Below are 15,661 nucleotides of genomic sequence, written 5' to 3'. Positions count from 1 at the left end.
GGCCGTGTAATAAAAGATTATGCTAACATAAGGTATACAGGGCTAACGAACGGTCGTCGAGTCTCTCTCGCCGTTGACTCTCTCTCGAGCAGCGCGCGCCATCGCGCCATCGCCGCTTAGAGGAGAGCGAATTAAATTACGTTGCCGGCCGGCCCGTGTATTTTTTCTCGGGACGCGGATTGAAATGTTCATCTATATTTCGCGACCAGCCGCGGCGGCGCGGCTCAGGTCGTATCAAGGGGATTTCATTTTTTTTTCCACCCCCGAGATGTAGGTAATTTACAGACAGCGCGTCGGATTTACATTCGCGATGCTTCCCGTTGTGATTCTTTCATGAGAGGGCCCCAGCATTTGATTATTTGCCCCACGCGCGGTGTGTCTATTCTATAAACAATTTTACTCGCGTCGCTTCGGCGAAGAATGAATGCATAATACATGCAGGGGAGAATATAAATGGCGCCGTTTAAAAGAGGATACTGGGTGATTCGGAAATACTTTCGTCGATGATACGTTTTGGAGTTTTTAATATATGAAATGAAAATCGTTACGTCACACGCAAGTGGGTCGATTATCGACGGTTAGAAATGAGGTTGACCGTAATACGCGATAACGACTGTTTGTATTTGACGTATGGCATCCTCGAATCAAATTACAGGGAGTTAAGAAGATCAGGAACACCGTTGTGATAGCATCGGGGATTATTATTATTCCATCGAGCGTCGCATTATTATGCGGCGGGTCCACTCTCTCGGTCGCATCGCGCAATGTTAGGTAATCCCAACGTTGCTCGGACGCGAGATCGCGATTCGCTATGCACGGCCCGAAATTATGCGCGCTATCATTTCTGCCAGTGAATTAATGTAAACAGCCGCGATATAATGCCCGAACGGCGGCCGAATGGCATCAATTATGTCGGCGCGCGTGTAAATAAGTGCCGAGCGCGCTACGAAAATTATTATAATATATCCGCGCGACAAGCGCGTTTAATTGCGCGGCGCGTTTGTCGCGTTCGTCAACTATTATTAATCGCGGATCCCCGGCTAACGTTAATTATCCGTAACGCGGTTCGACTAATACGGAATATTTTCTACGCGTTTGGATCGCTGACCTAATTCTATATCAGTGTTATGTAAAGATATTCTAGAGGGAATAATCATATTTTGTATCTTTTATGTTTAATGATTCTCAATAATGATTCTGACACGTCACAATTTTCAAAAGTTCTAAGTTAATGTTGTAAAAAAAGACAATCTTAAACTTTCTACAGTAGCGGTATGTAATGCGTTTGAAAAGTTTTATTCGAATTTAAGTATGTTATTAAAACTTATCACTCTCAAAGAAATTTGTTGTAAAAATTAAAGTTTATAAGAGTTTCGTAATCAAATATTTATTAAACTGCAAGAAAAATGCAACACATTACGAACAATCATTAAAGTTAATCTATTGAATATTGGATTTACCATGTATAGTATTTGTTAATTTTTACTTCGTATGCAGTAAATATACCAGGATTTAAATAGTCCCAACTGCACCTTTTTATTATCTAGAAAAACAGATCTCGTAAAGAAAGTCTTTATCTCTTCATTAAATTTCTTTTTAAAACGAAAAATTCTGACAGTACATGTCATTTTGAATAGAACAAGATTTTTTTCAGTACATACATATAGTATGCTATAATTGTAACATGGTAAAAAATACATCAAAAAGTACATTAAAACTCTTCTTCAGTTTTAATATTACATTTCTCAAAATTATAACGTGATAAAGCACGTTTTGTAGACCGGAATTGTACTCGGTATAAAAAGAGGAATCACGAGGAATAATTATTCTCTTTCTCGAATTCATAAAAAGATTTTTTTTTTTTAACTGTATAATACCTTATTAATGTGCTTTATCTTTCTAACGTGTAGATTACACGTTCAATCTCAACACGTAACAAAAACAAATGCGCCGAGCGTTATTAGATATCGTGGCAAAGTTACCTCCCTCGCGACTTTTGTGCGTCCTCTCCTTGCTGTCGCGAATTTCTGAGACGCGATATGGCGAAACTGTTCGCGTCTTTAAGTCGCCGTAGCGTTGTTCGTGCCGCAATTGCACGGCGTCCGTTTCATCCTACGGCCATCGGGATTAATAATGCTGGCAGCCTCCGACGCGCGCGGGGCGGGTGGCCGAGAAAGTGGCGGTATTGAGGGAGAGGGGGGCGAGTTTTCCCATTTCCCAGAGAAACTCCAAAGTGCCCCCCCCCCTCCCCCCGCTTTAACATGCATCCCGTGGCGTAAGTGCGGCCCGCGCGAAACGCTAAACTGCGTACGTGCGAGCGCTTTTCCGCTGAGGCCGGTAACGAAAGTTTTCCCACGTTTCTCTCTTCCTCCCTCTTCCCCCGGGTCGAGCAACTTCGCGCGCGGCCGATGCGGCGCATTAACGACTTGATTATCCGCGAACTGTCGTCGTTGCGTACCTGTGCGCCGAGAGGCTGCATCCGGAGTTGGCGCGTTCGCGGATAGCGCGGCGCGGCTCCTTTGAATAAACCATGAGGTCGCAACTTCACGGGCGCGCGCTAACTATTATATCATGCCATCGTCGGCGCTATCGATATACTTTGCTCGCACAAGTGGTAGTTACTTGAGCGATATTATTCCGAGTGTTCTAATCGCGCATCTCTCGAATATCGAGAGGCCGCGATTATTTCGATTTTTTACGGAATGCAGTGCTTGGGGTGTTCGGGACGGTATCCTGATCGATAGTCCTTCAACCGGGCGATTAGACCGCTCGCCTCTCGTCACGACGAGCGCGCCCGGCATATTTCAGAATGATGGATCTCGCTGAAAATGGTAGTCGAGCCGGCCCTTTTTCGCTACGGCGACGAAAGAGATTGATTCGATTACGTACAATTCGATCGGGCGCGATCGTGATAAAGTTTCGACCATTCGACTGGCGTCTCTCTCGATTGGCAACTTGTCTGACGACAGCATAACCGCTTTCACTGACAAGCGAGAATTGTTCGCGAATCGTTGCTCATTAAACCTTCGAACGCAGAGCGAATGATGCCATAAAGTCGCGGAATAATTAAAATATAATAATGGAAGATAATAACGTAATTAAAAAAAGGTTTTTAGCGAGGCATGAAAAACGCAATTCCGTCTTTCAGCCGCATAAATCGCACTTGGTGTCGCAATCGTATAATTTTCTCGTCTCTCGGCCGTCGTTCCTGATTAACATCGATATCAAAGACGATTCGATCTCTAGAACGGCTGCAGCTGCCAAGTACACGCGGCGATTCAGGTCACTCGGCAAAGCTGGCTCGAGCCACTTGACTGACAATGCGCCACCGCGCGCATTGTACCCGGACAAAAGATTTTTCACCATCTGGCAATTTTAAGCCGCCACCGGGAACGCTAATCGAACTTATCGGGCAAAATTACGTTTAATCGAAGCCGGGTTCGTCAGTGGAGGCTATCGATCTACATCTACCCGTATGCGAGAAAGGCGCATTGTGACTTTAAGCAAATGTCGATACGAATTAAATGTATTTCTGGGGATTTAGCTCTCTGGTAAACGAGAGTCTTCCGATAATAACGAAAGGAGGATAATAGAAATACACAGAATTTCATCGAGCGTCAGGCGAGAGAGGGGAACGTGGGATGAGCGTCTATTATCTTTACGCGAACAATAGGCAATAGGCGTCCAGCCGACTAGAACAACCCTCTTGTTAACTATGGTACTCTATCCGGAAGAGGCTTGACGCGAACGTTATTTCGCCGGACGGTTGGCGTTGTTTGTTACGTCATCGACGGGAGAATTCCAGACAATAGGATTTTCCTGTCTCTCTATCGGTTACATAATGTTCCATTAATTCCGCGGCGATCGAGTTGCGCCTGTCAGCGATTTACCTCGGAGCTTTTTACCGCGTCGCACGACTGTGTCGTTAGCCTTTTTGATGGAATGTTGTCGCGCGATCACGCCACCGTCAAACTTTGCCGGAATCATTTATCGCAATTTGAATGAAATTATCGCGAGAGAAGCTATTTTTTAAGCTTCGAAGGTGAGCGAAGCGCGCGGTGATGTCGCGAGCTCAAAATCTCATCTTTCGAACTCGCGACAGCTAACAGATAGACGGCTACGAATTGCGACTGTCGGGGAACGTCTGACTCGCGCGTGTCGCTCTCGCGATTCGCCCGGGACTAATTGCTAGCGAGAGATCCTTGTACATCTGTCACAAAATATATCCAACATGGGCATTACAAAGTCGGACAGGTGTCGTTACTCACAGCGGCAAAACCAACGGAAACGCCCGCCCGAGAGAAGACGGGAACCAACAGAAGGATGGAGGGAAAAAGAATAGAACGGAGGTGAAGTACTCCCATTTATTTCGGTCACGAAGGACGCGTGTGAGAGCCACGCGTGCGCGCTCTCGCGTTTCGTGTTCCTTTTTCGCGGGCACACGCTGTAACCCGTTGTATTTCTCGAACATCGAGGGATACGATCGAACTGACAAAAATTCGACGAACAAAGGACTCGGATTGTCCCGTTCGCGCGCGATTGTCCTCTTACGCGCGGTCGTTTTTATTGCGTTATTTACTATCGGGCGAAAAAGTCCCCCCTCCCCCAGCGCCCTTTTTACCACGATAATTTAATGACCGCTTAATTGGGATCGGAAATAAATTTTGAATTTTTATTGAGTATCAATTATCAAATTTATTTCCGCAAAATTTTCCCTCGCTGTGAATTTTAGCAAGTTATTGTTAAGTAATACTTACACCGTATACGCGTTTCACGAATTTTATGTCCATTTACCAGATCGTATAATAGCTGTAATATTTAATTGATGTTTAATCTGTTCCGCGAATTTCTGCCGTATATTAATCATTCTATTAATTAGCGTAAAATTTCCTTTATCGAAAAATTACCGTGAAATCTAGTAATTTATTGCTTATTACGTGTACGCGAGAATGCTTTTTCCAGGTCGCGACGCGGTAGTTTAATTCGTTTAACGAATTATAAGCTCAAATATCTATTTAATAGGTATTAATCGCTGCGCTAAATTTTATAAAAATTTTTTTTCGTGGTATTAAATTACGTTTCGCATCTCGGATCAACTTGTGATATGTGTTACTTTTTTCTTTTATATAAATCGCGTCTTCGTTTTATAGAACTTTAACGGAGCCTGCGTCCAATATAGATCGTCAGTTATCAGATTTATAATTCATTTTCGCATAAACCATAAGTAACAGTTGTTCCATCCCTCCCGATCTCTTCGTATGTCGGACACCCGATCCAATATCTTATTCAATTGAATTCGGCAGTGTGCGCCCTTCGCCGAGGATACACAGGACACGCGCGTGTCTCTCCTTCAGGACACCGCGTGCACTCGCGGCTGTATATCGAGTTTCCCCGGCGCGGAATTTTTCCAAGTATAATGCCGTAAAAATACAGCGGCAAGCGACGTTGACAAAGTCATGAATAATGCAGCGGCTCTCGCGAAGGGATGGAGAGGGCGGAGGGGGGGGGGGGAGAAAGGAGAGAAATGAGTAACAGACAGCGGCGGCGGGAAAGTTCCTCCACTTTCTTCGGGGTCTTTCCCTCGTTGCATTTTCCCTCGCCTTCTTTTTTTGCCACCGCGTCCTCTTCACCACGCGCGGTTTTTTTCTCTCCCTTTTCGTCCTACGACTCTCCACCCCAGCCCTATACAGTCTTCTTTTCGTTGCGACGGACAGAGTCGTCCGCGCGCGGGTTCCACCCTTTTCTCGCCACTCATCTCGTGGCTCGAAAGGGGATGACGAGAAAAGGAAGGACAGGACGTTGACTGAGAGAGGCAGGGTAGAAAAAGGGACGCGAAAGTACCTCCGGAGGTGAAGTAGCGGTTCTTCTACCGCTCGCGGTACTTTCCTCGAGAATAAGCGGGCCGGAAAACGAAACCGCGAGACGACGACGACGACGACGATGAAGATGAAGACGAAGACGACGGCGAGGAGCAGCCGTTAATGCGGTTATCGGTGAGCCTGCAGGCGATTTGTCTCTGCTCGAACACAAGTCGGCGGGCGTAGAACGAAGACGTAGGCAACGACGATGCGGGCTTCGCGTTTCGTGACGCCTTCTCGTGTTTCGCGACGCCAGACATGTTTCAAGGGACGCCACTGTTTTTATCTTATTACGGTGACGGCGCGCGGCCGGATGGGATTGGAGAGTGGCGAATGGGATTAACGTTAAAAACACCTGTCTCGGGGGAAAATGTAGTGAGTGGACGCGAAAGCAACTGCCGCGACGACGAAGAGTTCCTCGCTACCAATTACCGCCAAATTATTCAATTGTACTTTGGTATTTTGAATGAGTGGGGGGTTTTCAGAGAAAGAAAGAGGAGCGATTCTGAAAACACCTCTTTTATTACACATAACATTATTGTCCTATTATGGCTACTACACGCTCTCGCCATTTCTTATTCTTGCCGTTGTTGTTTTCTCACGTCGGGCACGACGTTTCGGTAAATATTCGACGACGTGATTTCTCCTCCGCGCTCGTACAACGAATTTGTCGTTGTGGAGAATCGACGATGCGAACTGCGTCTTTGAGAAACTCGCAATGTCTGTGCAACGTTTGCCATCTCGATTGTATTTCTGTTTGTCGCGCTGCACTCGAGATGATGCTTTTCTCGCCTGATGGTGTGCCTCGAGCTTGTCTTTCTTCGTGTTGCCCTTTTGTCAAATAAAATTGTTTTAATAACACGTTTGAAAATATATACGTTTATAAATTTAAAATAACAAGGGCGCATTGATATTAACTTGAAAAACCGCTTTTGCTTTCTTAATGTCTCGATTAAAATTATTATGAAATGTCGGAGAGCACGGCGTGGCGGCTTAATTGTATATTTCCGTCGATGCGCGCGATGTGCGCACATCGATGGAATCAATATTTATTATTCGTACATGAATACATCGTGCGGTCAAACAAACTTAATTAAACGCTAATTAAATTTGACTGCGCTTATCGCGGTGACGATAAACTCCACCGATGAGATGGTGCGCAACAACGGAATGAAAAACGTTCAATGGCGCGATTCTCGCGATTCGATTTCCGTTTAATTACAGCGGCATCGATCTCTCTTTCTCTGTCGAAAGAAGCCGAGTCGCGCCCGCTTATCAAACTTTATCGTCGTCCTCCGGTTTTCGTCTCGCGGCGAGATCTCGCGATCGATCCTCGTTTTGTCCCGGCGGAACAAATACGTCGGCGCCGGAGTTCGCCGGAAGTTTCGACGTGGAGATTGTAGGATGGGTCCCTGACAAGGAAGGAAGTTTGCGAGCTGGAAGGAGAAAATCGAATCAAGTTGCTAATTTTTGAATCAACGCTGCGTTTCCGCGAGGGAAAACGCTCGGCATCGATGTCGATGTAAATTCTTACACGGGCGCTTTCGTCACGTAATAAAAGCAAGCGAAGTTGGCTTCTCTATCGAATACGAGTTATTTTACTTTAGTGGAGTAAACCTGGTTGACGCTCGCACGAACATTTCCGTGTAAAAAATGACATTTTTAATTCAACGTTGAACAAGGGGCGGTGTTGTATGAACTTTCGAGACATAAAATTGACATTTACCCCTGTTTCAATCGACTCTCCCATACGCGATTTTGTTACCTAGCGAATATCTAGCGAAATGTCATTTCCGCGCACGTCGAACACTCGGTGTCTCGATAATGTTACTAGTTTAGATATCTCTCCCTTGTCCTCGGTGAACCGACAACGATCGTACTCGGCGATCGCTATTGTCCGACACATAACTGTCGGGGAATGGCGAGTTGTGCCATCAGCAATTGTCGGAAGTCGAGCGAGCATCCAAGTTTAGGTGAACGTAGAAACTCTTCGAATCGATTGTCGATGTCGTCGCGGGAACAAATACGAGAAAGTTCACGAGACGCCGAGCCAAGTGTCGGAGGGAAAGGAATCGAATTAAAAGGATGGGGAAAGATATGTCGGGGAAACAGGGAGAGGGGGGGCACGAAAGGAGGAAGGGAAAGGCATTCCTGTCCTCTTTTTAAACGTCCGCGGTTCGTGACTGTGTTTAGTTAATGCGGAAAACGTGCCTCATCTGTTCAATTTAGGGTCGCCGATTACGCTCATTTAATATGCAAACCGATTCGACACCGAAGTTCCGTGGGGTCAACTGGATTATCTCGCCGTCTTCGCCATTGCGGTCCATTTTCTGCGAGCCGTTTGTATAATAGCGCGGTGTCATGCGGTAGCTTGCAGGGAAAGAACATCGAGGACGATTATCGAGTCAGAAATGAAACTTGCCAACAGTAATGTTTGAAAATATATATTAACTGTAAGTCGGCGCATCGTTATCCAATTAACTCCACCAAGTTCCGAGATGATGTTTCTCACCCCCTCGTTTTACGCGCTCTCTCAATTTAAATTCATCAATCTCAATTAACCTAAAATTTTTCTCCCATGTCCGACAGTCTCCGCGAATTTTAACGATTTCGTGAATTTCATTAGAGGTATTCGCTACACTCGAGCAACCGTGAAGTTTCTCTTTCTTCCCCTCCGCCCTCGCTGTTCCCTTTTCATTCGCTCCCGGCGCTCCTCGTCGATTTTATATGTCTCGCGAAAATATACTTAAATTTATTCATTCGTTTCAGTCGCTCACTCCATTAAGATATTAAAGCGTTTGCCTAATAGTATCTACCTACACAGGTGAGAAACTTTGCCATTTTGCACCGCCATAAACGGCGGGAGAGGGAAAGGAGCCATGTTGGAAACTTGCCGCGGCTCTGTATCCTACAGACAGGATGAGCCCCAACGGTTCTTGGGGGCGTCCTCCTTTTGATGATATAGATCCGAGCGGATTAACCGCTCGTGATATCTTTGTCGAAGTCGTCATAAATAACCTGGACTATTCCTCCCATATGTAACTGTTAGCTTGGAAACGTGTATTGTTATCTTTTGCACAATATTAAATCGCCTCATATAAGTTACGCGAAAAGTCAGATCCCCCTTTTTGAGTCAAAACACTCGCGCTCGAGCAGTTGATTTGTTCCGCAAAGTAGGACGTTGGGATTTTTATGAGACACACACACACATGCTCTTGACATAACGTTTGTACGTCTGTATCCTTTGAAGAATTAATTTCGCTCCGTGATTCTCTTTAATTAGGCACCGTAAAAATGTCGAGACGAACTTGTCGGACACGCGTTCTCAGATTGTTGTAAATTAATAAAGGCATCGTGCAGGGGTTTTTGTTTACTTCGGGGAAAGCACGACGTGTAATTAGGACAAAGGCACCCTTACGAATTTAATTAACTAAACGAGGTTAATTATATTCGTACGTGTCAAGAGTATAAACGTTGGGCTTTGATCCCTTGCACAGTGACGTGAGAAATAAATCGCATCGTGACATCAAACCTCGTCGTCGTGCACTGGAAATCTCTGTTGCGATACGAATTTCCTCGACGAATACAAAGAACGTTTTCGTATTTTACTATGACCGTAAAGATCACAATTAAAGGACGTTTCCTGCTACACCTAATATTTAGATCCCTCTTTTAATTGACGAAAAAATATTCGTCGCGCCTATGGCTGATATAAATATTATAAATGTGGGCTTCATAAGCGATTCCGTGCGCGTTTTCAGTGACACGCGTATCAGCGGGCCTTTCACCAAGAAACGGTCGCGCACAAACAGCGCGAATTATCACGCTGAATGGGTCAAACAAGCTTCTCTGAAAATGCCACAATTTCTCGGCGAACGGACAAAACAGAGCGAGAGAGCCGAGGACAGATTCGATTTGCGACAATGAGGACGCACCCGCCTCTCGTCCCGTATGAGAAAGACAACACGTGTACGCGTCCGGAAGATATCGTCCCCCGGCCATTGAAAACATTTCTGAGCCCCCGTAATTAGTTAAGACTGACATTTCCATACCAATTAATCCTACAATTCCCTTTTGTAACTCCTCCGTTTTCACCCTCTGTTCTATTGTCGCTTCGTTTAACGACTGAGGGACTCCATCCCGCCGCGAATTTTCAAGAAAACACCGAGATCTAACGTAGCTAATTATTTCTTCAAGTTCGCCCGTGCATTAAAGCGGTCGGTCGCACCGCAGAAAGCTTCGCGAGAGTGTGTGGTTGTCGCTTTGAGCGGGCGCGACAGCCAAGAGAGGGGAAATTATCATGATTTTATACCGTATGCACTTTGACCACTTAACAGCACGCACAATAACCACGCGTCGTGACTACAAAGGAATAAGGTAGCGCGGAGCGCTACCTTAAAAGTCTTGCCGAGCTAGCAGCGCGCAGCGTCGCGAAATTAGCGGGAATATAGAACCAAGAATCCATCAACGCGAAGAATAGGCGGAATAAGAGAGACAGGAAGCGAGAACACGGGAAGAAATAATGGTATATAGAAAAGCCAGACGGTGGATATTCTCTTGATTTCCAAATTTGTTCGGACCACTGAAATCCGGCATCTATAGAATTTAAGATCCATGGATTCTATGATCTATAGAAGCTTTAGTTACAGCGTGTAAGATCTGTGGGAACGATCTCCGCGGGGGCCGAACTTCCCGTGAAGTTTGAAGTCTACGGGAACTAAGATCTATGGAAGTTAGAATTCAAGGAGAGTTAGATTCCGGCGAAATCTCGAATAGCTACAGATCGCTAAGAATTATGGAATCCATGATCCACGGATGCTAAACTTCGCCGCGCGTTCTTTTAGATCCGCGAAGATTGTGCGCGACGTCGCGCACGAACATGCAAGACAATCGTAAACTCGTTACGGAGTATACGGCAGAGCTCGATCCTCGATCGTCCTTCTCGAAGCCTGGGAAGCCTCCAACTATAGCGGGATACGACGTAATAGGCCTCGCTCGCCGCGGCAACTTCGGAAATTTCGTTATAACGTTATTCGAGCGAGTTAACGCGGGTGTCGCCAAGTTTGACACTTCGCCCCCTATTCGCACCTGACACTTAGCGTTAAGTCGGGTCGTCTGAACGCTGAGAGAGAGAGAGAGAGAGAGAGAGAGAGAGAGAGAGAGAGAGAGAGAGAGAGAGAACCTTTCCTGTGTTTACACTCGCGCGCGACTAACACGTAGAACCGCATTCAGCGCCAAATGGGCGGCCTGGATATCAAACTTGGTTTGTTTACATCCGCTGCGTTTGACACGTGATCAACGAGACGTCTCTCGGCGATAAACAGCGAAACTTGCTCCCGTCCGTGCTCCCGTGGATATCGCTGCTTTAGCTGGGCTAAAACTTTATATTGGCTTTACTTCAATATTCTATCGGCGCATTCTCCGCTGGAATTTCTCGTCTCCCTTTTTGATTGAAATATAAACGTTGCCGTACAACTAACGCGTAAAAAAGGAGCTAACGTAAATTTGCCCACGCAATGACGCGTGCAGAGAGACGTAATGAAAATTTCACGGAAGAACTTTTGGAAGGGGTGGTTGGGGGTTAACGCGACCCGCGTACGCCCGAGAGTTCTCGTTTCACGGGAGATCTACGAGACTACTTCGCCGTTACTGCAATGCCAGCGGGTTCTCCTGAATCTCGGGATGATAGTCTAGGTCACGGCACGACGCGCGAAATTACAAATTCACCACCGTAAGCGTATTCTCCTCGTTCAAAAGGAGCATCGTGCCATCTCTGAGCGTAACTTATTTACGCCACCATTGTTAGACGAAACAGTTGCACAGAACCCGCTTGTGAAGCTTATTACTCGAGGACGAGAGCACTCCGTTCTCCATACTGCTTCTTAGACACTGGATATTAGATCCCCGCATTCGCAGATTCACGTGAGTCTTTAAAACTGTTTGTTTTAGGATTTATGATACCTTTGTATCTCTCTCTCTCTCTCTTTGGATCCTAGACACGCAGATTCAAAAGCCCTAGGTGCCACGTAGTCTACACACAGACTAGATTTCACAGTTACCTTTGGTTAAACGATTGTTGGTTCTATTGATAGTCTACCCCTCTCTCTCTCTATCTTCTATAAATAAAGCTTTCATAGAACTTTCAGCTATCACGTACTGCAAGCTTGAAAGAGTCCAAAAAATTCGCGGGTGAATTTCCGTTGAAAGATAGTCCGTTCACATCGCGACGGTATCAACCCCGTAAACTCGGAATAGATACGAGAATCGTCCCGGTTCTAGGCGCATAAAAACACGATTGAGCAAGCGGAACATCGGCCGGTCGGCACATATATATATGTGCACATATGTACATTTATCGATACGATCAATGTGTATCTCGAGCTTTTTGCACCGGAAAAAGGACACATATAAGATAACACCGCCATCCGTAAAATCTCGACGATGATAGGGACTATTTGCACTTATTGTATTAGTAATAAAAGTCGTCCGTTCGCGAGATGCCTGTCGATCTTACCTGCGGTTCGCGATGCACCGAAGGGGATTCGCAATTCGCTTTATTACGCTGTAAATGGCGAGCGTTGCGACGGAAGAAAAAAAACAGTACCGCTCGGTTATGAGAGCGCAATCTCTCCTTTTAAGAAGACACTCAGTAATTTTAATCCTTCAGTCGCTCCTGCATTCTCTTCCGCTTAATAGAATTTGTAAGTTGGGGATTATGCGCAGATATACGGGGATATCTGTGCCCGGCCGCGCGCTTCCATTTTAGGTAGAACCAAAAGTCGGCGGGCTCCATAATCTAATAGTCTTGATTTAATGAAAATCGTGGAGCTTTTGTTCATACACCACATATCATTGTACATGTATGACCGCATGCTTTACATTAAATTAAATTGTATAGCTGTGTAATATCTCTCTATCATTTTTCTAGCGAGACATAATTTATGAAATAAATGTAGTACAACAATGTAGAGGACATTTCTGAAATATCTTGGTAAACTTCAACAATTTTGAATTGCCAAAAAACACGCTTTATATCAAAACATTGAATTCTATCAAGAGACACGAGCGACGGAGAATCTTCTAATATTGCCCAATATTTCTTTTATATCTATATATCAGGGAAAGACAGAATTGCGCCATAAAGGATGGCAAATGTAAATCGACTGTGATTCTAGATCATTAAATTATTCGTCAATTCCGAAGGAGACGCGGCTTGAGTGCGATCGGTCCGGGTTCTAATTAAATTTCGTTAATTATCGCGGCGACGCGATGCTTATCTCTGACGCGAATAAAACGCGCTGGCGCCATTGCATTTAGCGCGACAACGTCCATATAATAGACAAAAAGGATCGGTGACCACCGCGGCATATGGGCTGAGCAAAAAGTCTCTATATTAACAGCTGTGCGCGCTCCTGTGGCTCTAATCTTTCTTATCCAATTTCATGGTTCGAACGAACAATCTTTGACACTCGGGACGTCTCGCGTGTCGTGTTCAATGACGCGCCCTTCCTTGACAGATGTCGATTCTCTCGGTCTCTACGTTGAAAATTCAAACCGAGGTATATATTCGCCGACTTCCCTTACAAAAAAGTATTACTAGCTGGTTAGTAATAAATACTTATTTTGTGTATTAATAATACTAAAATTAAGTATTTATTAGTACTTGAATCTGTGATCCAAGTATTGCATAGTATTTTATTACTGGTCAGTAATTTATGAAAGTAGTATTTAATACAGGACGAGTATTGAATACTTAGTATTAAATTTCTGATGAGAAAGCATTTAATACTAGGTGACAAAATACTTGTGTAATAAATACTTGTGTTGAATTACTGATGAGTATTTCAATGTTAGTACTGAAGTACTGAACCAAGGATTCCATGTGTAATAAATCACTGGCCAGTATTTTAATATTAATACTCAAGTACTGAACTGAATATTCCATGTGAAATTAATCACTGACCAGTACTACAATTTGTATAGAAACATTATAATGGATAATTCCTGATAATATTAAGGAAAAGAGATAAAAGTAAGGCACAAATACATTTTATATGAAGGTCTGTACTAATTCGTCGTGATAAAAGTGTAATAAAAGTTTTGAAATAGTACTGAGGATATCATTTTAATATCCAATTCAAAATTTTATTACTCTTTTTAAACTGAATTTGTTTCTTAAGATGATTTTTAAAAAATTATATATTTGCGCTGGTTATGACACATGTAGACTATATATAACACTTACATCAAATTAAGAAGTAGTCTACCACGTAAGGCAGTTGGCTCACGATCCAGAGGTCCCGAGTTCGATCCCACCAAAGTAAGTGTGTTTTTTCAAATACGAGAAAATATTTATAATTATAGACTGCATCTTAAGAAAACAAATTTAGTTATAAAATAGTAATAAAATTTCGAAAAAAAATAATTTTTTTTTATGCCGGGTAAATATCGGAAATCGAAATATCGGTGGGTAATTTAATACTAATATAAGCACCAGTAGTTCTGTGTAGTATTAATCACTACCTATAATATTTATCACTACCAGTATTTTCCCAGTATTTCCCAAATAAATATGACAGTATTAAATCACTGAGATTTTAAGTATTTAGTCAGTAATACTTTTCTGTAAGGGTTATCTGACAACGCAAACTGGAACGAATGGTTACTCACTCGACACAACGGTTACCGTCAATTGTTACCACTTTCGATATATGAAAGTCCCTGCAAATTCGAAATTGAAGCTACACGTTGAAATAAATTATGCTAGGTTGCACCCGCACGGTGCATTCGCATTTCTACGTTCCCGCGCGTATTAGACGACGTCACAAAGCTTGCGCTTCTCGCGTTTCACGCGGGAAGCTTAACTCTCGGGCTTTTTGCCGTTTCCTTGCAGCTTTTCGCGAGTCGAGCGAATTGCGAGTAATGCGATCTGTGCGTTCATGCGATTTCTCGCGCTGCGCGCTGAATGCACGCACGCTTTATACGCGCGAATTGTCGACAGAACGGAAATTTTCGCCGTATAGCGATAATTAATTATATATAATAATCGGCGCGCGGAGAGTCGGCGAAGAGACCGGAGAACAATAGTAATTTCGAGTTCCAATGCGGCAGAGTCTTGCTAGTTTACCGAGATATCTAGCTCTCTCGCAGGGAGTTAGCGAGAAATTTGAATTTCGACTTGGAAGGAGAAGGACTTGAAACAAGAACGAGACTCTCTTACCTTCGAGGATGGCCCGGTCCTTATCTCCTCGCTGGCCCACCGATCTGCAACAGCGAAGAGAGAACAATGAAGGGAAAAGTAAAAACGGCACGATCTGTTTATCTTAAGTTATCACTACGGCGTATTGTCGTAAAAATTAAACGGTAAATATGCTCTCTGTGTACAACACTAGATTATCGCAACAATTTAGATCGATACTCGCTGGTGCGGTAAACTTGCTATGAACTTCCTGCTTGCATAATAACACAATTTTGTGATAGCATAATATTTACGAAACGTCGCCGCTACGTTGGCAGGGACCGCTTTACTTCCTTTACGAGAAACCGAAGGTAACGCTACGACAATAACGGGATATCCGGCGCGGCGCGAGGATCACCGCGCGCGGCGACATTAATCCTTTGTGCGAGGCGTATCGCGAACTTGACGAAGAGTAACAGGCGGAAATAAGCGATCCCTGTCACGAGGCGAGGAACAGAAGAAATACCTTTAAGCCGATACCGAAAGAATTAGCCGGCTACGAGGACGCCATTTAAGCGAGTTGTTACGAACTTCCGTAAGCTTCGTGCTAACTAGAGGCGCGGAG

General features: G+C 44.3%; 1 protein-coding gene across 1 annotated transcript in view; it reads right to left on the bottom strand.

Annotated features, from left to right (window-relative positions):
• Positions 1-15,661, bottom strand: part of LOC139821768 (uncharacterized) — a 106,728-nt gene that overhangs the window by 25,915 nt on the left and 65,152 nt on the right. Inside the window, exon 2 of the mRNA XM_071793076.1 lies at positions 15,079-15,122. The gene's annotated coding sequence lies outside the window, so the exon portion shown is untranslated. The remainder of the gene's footprint in view (positions 1-15,078; positions 15,123-15,661) is intronic.

The sequence above is a fragment of the Temnothorax longispinosus genome, chromosome 11, assembly GCF_030848805.1.
Source record: "Temnothorax longispinosus isolate EJ_2023e chromosome 11, Tlon_JGU_v1, whole genome shotgun sequence".
In the NCBI taxonomy this organism is placed as follows: domain Eukaryota; kingdom Metazoa; phylum Arthropoda; class Insecta; order Hymenoptera; family Formicidae; genus Temnothorax; species Temnothorax longispinosus.
The sequence above is the reverse complement of the archived record's forward strand: the minus strand, read 5'-3'. Positions and strand labels throughout refer to the sequence as shown.